This window comes from Balaenoptera borealis, assembly GCF_965194805.1.
Source record: "Balaenoptera borealis genome assembly, chromosome: 2".
Classification (NCBI taxonomy): domain Eukaryota; kingdom Metazoa; phylum Chordata; class Mammalia; order Artiodactyla; family Balaenopteridae; genus Balaenoptera; species Balaenoptera borealis.
Genome location: NC_138867.1, coordinates 34,861,239 through 34,869,181, shown reverse-complemented (window position 1 = coordinate 34,869,181; position 7,943 = coordinate 34,861,239). Strand labels below are relative to the sequence as shown.

At 38.1% G+C, this 7,943-nt stretch overlaps 1 long non-coding RNA gene across 1 annotated transcript; it reads right to left on the bottom strand.

The window, feature by feature from the left end:
• Positions 1-1,351: 1,351 nt before the first annotated feature.
• LOC309624465 lies at positions 1,352-6,352 on the bottom strand. Its single transcript, XR_014241949.1, has 2 exons — positions 3,323-6,352; positions 1,352-1,546 (listed from the first exon to the last, which is right to left on the bottom strand). It is a non-coding gene; the product is annotated as an uncharacterized lncRNA (long non-coding RNA).
• Between the last annotated feature and the right edge of the window lie 1,591 nt (positions 6,353-7,943).

The window sequence follows — 7,943 nt, the reverse complement described above, 5'->3', positions numbered from 1 at the left end:
CAAGATCTTGAAAATTAAAATGACTTCTATCTTAAGTGACAATCAATTGAAAAATTGGACTGGATTGCTTTTTACAAACTTTAAGAGCATAGCCCTGATGCACTTCAAAATATGTTTAGTCAAAACATATTTTGACTAACTTGGAGTCTTTTGCCCCTCATTTATACCTATGGGAGAGCTGAATAAGTTTGTTTTTGGCTTGGCAACAAGAGTAAACAGGTTGTATCGTGAGAGAATATTTTCGTAGAGTTATTAAAATCAAAGAAGAATGCTAAAAAAAAAAAAAAACTCTTGTAAATGTACATATGTAAATGTGCAGACAGCAAGGCTAATGCACTATGACATACCCAAGCTCAAAATGTTTTCCTAGTTCTTACTATTCTTGGGGCCAAATTTCCAAGACCATTGATTTTTGTTGCCAATCTCAATTTCAGTATGGAAAGTGGTGGGCCTTCAGTTCACCAATAACATTTATTTCTGCTGGGCACTCAGACTTTACCAAGCCTTGTGGGTTTATGCACAATTTATGACCCAAGCACTCAGTTCTGGATGAGGGGAAATAAATAAACTCTGCGTTAAGAATTGATTTGGGTATTGTCCTGTGGTGACTTTATAGGAGGTAGACAAAACCAACTACATTTGGGATTTTAAGGCTTGATGAGACAATTTCTCTCTAAATTGACTCCCCCTGGACTTCTAGATGCCAACATTTCACCATTAGAGCTTCATTTAGTCATGAGATGAGTACATCTCTTGTTTAAACACTCCTGAAGTGAATAATGTGCTAAGTACATCAACTCCCTTCTAAGCATGTACATCAAGAGTAGACTATAAAAGAATGAGGGACATTGGGCTAGTACAGTGTCTCAGCCCTCCCATAAGTAGGCAAGCTGGAGTAACATGCTTGGTTCACCAGGAGCATTAGGAAGGCATTTTGTACCTTTGGGCAGATATAAGATAAAACAAAGCAAAATAGTAAGCTAGGTGCAAAAAGGGAAGGTGATGGGATCAGAGACTTATTTCTCCTACTGGCTTCTGTGTTGTTTTCAGATTGCACTTGAAATCAAATCAATTTGCTTGTCAGTAATACTCTATTGAAGTGAGGGGAAAAAAGTTGTGAAATTCAGTTGAAAATTGAAAAATAAATAGTTCAATCAACTGAATATCTACGTTTATGATTTCAAGATGGTTTTACCAACATATTTCCCTAAGTTTATTAAATTGAGCAACTTTTTTGGCATCATTGGAATGAGGCCAGGAAAAGAAGACATGAGGTTGATTCCCTCTTTGAGTGGGAAGGAAGAGGGTCAAGGGTGAAGACAAATTTAGCTAAAAAAATCATCCCATAAGGAACCTTGTACCAGTTTATTTATCCCACTTTCTATATAGCAATTCCCCATTTTTTGTTGTTGTTTTGGGCAGCCCTGCTTCTCTTCTAGAAGGAACCAAAATTTCCAATAGCTTGGAATCCATTTCCATGTCATTAGAGACAAATTCAAAGACACATTTCTACTTCAACTTTCCAGGCCCGCTTTCAAAAAGTCATCTGCAATAGAGAAGAAAAACATAATACAATGAACATCATCCTACTTCTAATTTAAATACTAGAATCTATTCGTAACTGAATAAGCATAGAGTAAACATTGAAATAATCTTAATAGAACTTGGTCAAACACTGATCCCACTGGGAGAACTTTTTCCAAATCCTGAGTCCCTTCCCTAGGTACAGATTCAGATAGGTCCAATGGAGCCAGAACTCGATGTCTGTAAGGATCTAAGTTGTTCAAATGGGAAGTGGGTTCAGTTGCCAGTAGTTTCCCTCTTGTTTTCACTATTTTTTCCTATCACTCTGAGATAAAATAAGGATCTTATGGTTTGTTTTTTGGAGGTATAGGCCCTCTTCCTATAGTTCCTTCCCTGTGAAAGCAGGTAGCTCTGTTATTGCATATTTGACTTAATAGAGCTACTGCTTTTAATGTAGTAATCCTTGCAAATGAAAATTGAGTCTGGAATGGAGACTCCAAAATAACGGATAACAAATGCACAACAGACAGCAGGACCCAACAGTCCAGCAGTGCGCACTTGTCTTCATTTGGAAAATTCTATGTGTGCTCACCTATAATTGGGGGGGCCCAACCAGGGCTACAGCAAAAAATAAGCAGCCAGGAATTGTCTTCATATTTGTGAGCTTGAGATGACAGACCAGTGTCCAGCTTCTTCATTACTAGAGAACCATATGGCCTATTTCTACAGTAAACACATCTTTAGGCACTGACATATATACACTACCAAATGTAAAATGTATGGCTAGTGGGAAGCTGCTGCATAGCACAGGGAGATCAGCTCGGTGCATTGTGACCACCTAGAGGGGTGGGATAGGGACGATGGGACGGAGGCCCAAGAGGGAGGGGATATGGGGATATATGTATACTTATAGCTGATTCACTTTGTTGTTCAACAGAAACTAACACAACATTGTAAAGCAATTATACTCCAATAAAGATCTATTAAAAAAAAAAAAGAACATGAGAAAAGAGGCCCATATTGGTAAGGATTTGGGCCACATTATACTGAGAAACACAAAACAAGAATTTCTGAATTATGTTTTATTTTATTTTATTGTATGTAATAATATTCTTGTATTAAAATTACTGCTACTATATTCGGTGACAGTGTGCTGGATTCAGCTCTGATTTTTAAGAAATAAAACTATTTTCTGCCTTCAACTAGCATGAATTTATTCACTTGAAATGGTTTCCCAAATACCTGTGAAATTATGTTTGTAGGGTCAGTCACCACATGCTTTTAGAAAACATACGTTCCTGGTCAAATAGGAGAAGAAAAATATGTTCCTTCATTTCTCTAAACATATAAATCCCTTAAATTTGTGGAAAGATTTCTCTGTTTTCTCATACTCAGAGATGAAGTATTTGTTGGGGTTTTTTCCCAGATTTAAATTTTTTAATTAAAATATAGTTGATTTACAATGTTGTGTTAATTTCTGCTGTATAGCAAAATGATTCAGTTATACATATATATGCATTTTTTATATTCTTTTCCATTATGGTTTATCACAGAATATTGAATATAGTTCCCTATGCTATACAGTAGGACCACACTCATTCTAAATATAATAGTTTGCAACTGTTAACCCCAAATTCCCAACCCCATCTCTCTCCTGCCACCCCTCCCTTGGCAACCACAAGTCTGTTCTCTATGTCTGTGAGTCTGTTTCTGTTTCATAAAAGTTCATTTGTGTCATATTTTAGATTCCACATATAAGTGATATCATATGGCATTTGTCTTTCTCTTTCTGACTTACTTCGCTTAGTTTGATAATCTCTAGGTCTATCCACATTGCTGCAAATGGCATTATTTCATTCTTTTTTATGGCTGATAGTATTCCATTGTATATATGTACCACATCTTCTTTATCCATTCATCTGTCGATGGACATTAGGTTGCTTCCGTGTCTTGGCTTCCATGCCTTGGCTGCTATGAACTAGGGGTGCATGTGTCTTTTTGAATTATATTTTTGTCCAGGTGTATGCCCAGGAGTGAGATTGCTGCATCATATGGCAGCTATATTTTTAGTTTTTTGAGGAACCTCCATTCTGTTTTTCATAGTGGCTGCACCAACTTACATTCCCACCAACAGTGTAGGAGGGTTCCCTTTAGAGAGGAAGGATTTGAAAAAGAAAAAAAAAAGTTATTTGCAAAGGATTACAAGGGATCTAGACTTTAGAAGACTGGCTAATCAAATAAAAATAAAACAGGTATCTCATTATAGTTTTGACTTGCATTTCTCTAATGATTAATGATGTTGAGCATTCTTTCATGTGTTTGTTGGCAATCTGTGTATCTTCTTTGGAGAAATGTCTGTTTAGGTCTTCTGCCCATTTTTTGATTGGGTTGTGTTTTTTTTTTGATATTGAGCTGCATGAGTTGCTTGTATGTTTTGGAGATTAATCCTTTGTCAGTTGCTTCATTTGCAAATATTTTCTCCCATTCTGAGGGTTGTCTTTTCATCTTGTTTATGGTTTCCTTTTCTGTGCAAAAGCTTTTAAGTTTCATTAGGTCCCATATACACTACCAAACATAAAATAGATAGCTAGTGGGAAGCAGCCGCATAGCACAGGGAGATCAGCTCGGTGCTTTGTGACCACCCAGAGGGGTGGGATAGGGAGGGTGGGAGGGAGGGAGATGCAAGAGGGAAGAGATATGGGGATATATGTATATGTATAACTGATTCACTTTGTTATAAAGCAGAAACTGACATGCCATTGTAAAGCAATTATACTCTAATAAAGATGTTAAAAATAAAAAATAAAAAAATGAAAGGTACTTTATGATAAAAGTTTAATCATATTACCGAGTTTAGACTTCATCTATTCATAATGTAAAACAATTTTCTTACATGAATATCAGACCCACAAATGTCTTCATATCATCAGGTACTACATTGCAAAATTCAGGAATAAAGCTCTTTGTGTTAGGAAGTCAGCAACTTAAGGCGAATGCTAGAGTTTTCATTTCTTTGGAAGACTAGAATTCAATCAGAAACCTATTTTTTTTTAAGTATTTGTTTATTTATTTATTTATGGCTGTGTTGGGTCTTTGTTTCTGTGCAAGGGCTTTCTCTAGTTGTGGCAAGTGGGGGCCACTCTTCATCGCGGTGCGCGGGCCTCTCACTATCGCGGCCTCTCTTGTTGCGGAGCACAGGCTCCAGATGCGCAGGCTCAGTAATTGTGGCTCACGGGCCCAGCTGCTCTGCGGCATGTGGAATCTTCCCAGACCAGGGCTCGAACCCGTGTCCCCTGCATTGGCAGGCAGATTCTCAACCACTGCGCCACCAGGGAAGCCCCAGAAACCTATTTTGTTGTTGCTGCTGTTGCTGTTGGTTTTGTTTTGCTGTTTGGACTTATCTCAGGATGTAGTGATTGTTCTATTTATTGAAAGAAGTTTCCACTTATCCGTGATGTCAGCAGGGCAAAGTATCATTGTCTTCACAATCAGATGCACTCAAAAGTTTTACATTATTATTTTGAGGAATTAAAGAAGAGTGGAAGGAAGAATGGTACCCAGAGTGGTGTGAAGAAAAGAAGACAGCCAAGGAAATGAGGCAACAATTGACATGATTAATAACTCCGCATTATCAGAAATATGGACTAAGGAATAAACCCAATAATATAATCCCCTGTGAAATTCCATAATTTGAGAGAGCGTGGAGACTTCTCACAAAATGTAGACTGGAAGCTCAAGCTTTTTATTTGGATATTAATAAAGAGAAATCCCGCTGAAGGATTTCTGTATATTTAGATATTATACTCTCTGATTTCCAAAGTGACAAGCTCCTAGGATAAATGAACACATGCGCAGTATTTTAGAAAAAAGGTGGTCCCCATAACTTTGTTCCCTTTTAGTTAAAATATGTGTTTTAGTACCAGATTTCTGAAGATAACCTCTTAAGCTAAAGGGGCCTTTGTACACCATAACAAACCAAGAAGGAGATGGTACGTCTGGAAGGAGAAGGAAGGGGTTTTATTGTGTTTCATATTATTCTACATAAAAAAATCAATTTTATAAATTCAAAGTTGTCTTACCCAAAACTCCAAATTCCTTTTTAGAAGAATTGTCCTCCTGTATATAACACTGCTCTTCACCTTATGATTTTTCAAGTTACCACTCAAGGATAGTATCTTCCATCTCTTTAAATACACTTGACCATTTCTTTTTTGTACATGGCACTGATGTGGCATGAGCTTGCAGAAGAGACAGGGACTGGTACACGGTGTGTCAGCCAGCAGAATGTCTTGCTGCGTAACCAGACAGCTCTCAGTGGCTTAGCACAATCCACTGGACATCCATACAGAGTCCATCACAGTCCAATGATGTGTTTACTGCGGAATCTTCTAATCAGTGATTCAGGGACCCAGCTCCTTCCATCTTACAACTAGGCCATCTCCAGGGTCTTTGCCAGGTTCTCAGAAGCTGGCTAGCAGACAGAGGAAGAAATAATCATGCACAGAAAGATTCTATAGCCCAAGCCTTAAAGTAGCACCGGGGCTTCCCTGGTGGCACAGTGGTTGAGAATCTGCCTGCCAATGCAGGGGACACGGGTTCGAGCCCTGGTCTGGGAGGATCCCACATTCCGCGGAGCAACTAGGCCCGTGAGCCACACCTACTGAGCCTGCGCGTCTGGAGCCTGTGCTCCTCAACAAGAGAGGCCGCAACAGTGAGAGGCCCGCGCACCGCGATGAAGAGTGGCCCCCGCTCGCCGCAACTAGAGAAAGCCCTCGCGCAGAAACGAAGACCCAACACAGCCAAAAATAATTAATTAATTAATTTTAAAAAAAAAGTTAAAGTAGCACCCACTCTTCCACTGATATTCCATTGGCTATAATTCAGTCACATGACCAGACCTGATTGCAAGGGAGAATGGGATTTGTAGCCTAACTGCTTATCCAGAAAGAAAAATAAATGCCTTTGGTAAACATCTGGCTAGTCTCTGACAAAAGGTACATATCATGAACTGTAACACAACTTGTTTTTTTTCTTAGACATAGATATTTAACAACTTTGTATAAAATATTTTCAATTTCCAGCATCAAAGATACACCTGTAATCATATCCAAGAACTAAAAATGTTCCAGCAACAACTACACTGTGTTATTGCTTCTGTTTCGAATGTTCCCATCCCTACTCACCTCCTTTAATACTGATTGTGCTCAGAATAGGAGTATATATTTAATAAAAGGACATCTGGCTCTTTTTAATGTCCAAATTATCAAAATTTTATGCATCCATGTCAGCCCCTTGTATTTTCCTTTGAAACAGGTTCAAGTAAAGTTCACTTTGACGGAAAGCTGTAGTGACTTCACGCATTAATTAGCCTGGTTTAAGAGTAAGAGCTCTAAATGAAAGCAGCAGTCCTGTTTGTCATCACCTTTGGACCAGCTTTGCTACTATCTTGCTGGAAGTATTTTTGAAAACTCAGGACTCATTTTCTCCAGCTGTCACAGAGATGATCCTAGGGTAAAACAGGTCATTCTCTAGGCTCTGAGGTATGACAAACCCCAGTGCTGCCAAAGTTCCTGCAGTTACTCAAAAGGGTACCAGAATGGGGGCATACACTGTTGCCTCAGGACCTGGTGTTCCATAAGCTCTAGATTCATACATTAAATGAAGTGGGGTTCCAACCCTTGGATTTGATTCCAGAGGCTTGGTGTCAGTGCTTAGGCATCTGCATTTCAAATGCTCTGTAATCAACTACAATTGTCTCACCAGTAGAACCATGGATCCATGTTTGCTCCAAAATGGGCTGTGTGCATGCATTGATGTATAAGGTCATCTACTAGACTAGAACAAGAGAAGAAAATTTTGGAACTCTATTGTATATTTAACTGTTATGAAAAAATACAAAATTAAGCTCAGCTAATATTAATATAAAGCTGATGCTGTCAGGCTCACTCAGACCTCTATAACATAAAGAAGAGAATTATCCTGATGGAAGAGTAAGAGTCCCATGGGTTTAAAGCTAGCCAGTTAAGTGGTTTAGTAAATTATATTATGTGGTTTTAATTAAAGTAATACTTATTTTTAAAATGGGGAAGATCCATAAAATTTTTTTCCAAGAAACTAGGGATTGAACATAATATCATTATTATTACACATATAAACAAAAGCAGTCAACCAAAAAAATGGCAGAGCTGACTTCTTCTTCTGTCTTTGTTAGCCACATGGGGGCAAGGGGGTGACAAGTAATGATCTCGTAAGCTAATGTTACCTAGGATGTATTTGGGGAAAAAAATAAAAGATCTTTTTCCATCTCCTTATTGTAAAGAAGACTTTTTTTTAATCACTGAAGAAGTAATTAGTTTTTTAAAAATATCTGTGCTGTAGAAAGAGTATGTTGAAAATGGATGTTTGGAGAAATTTCCATT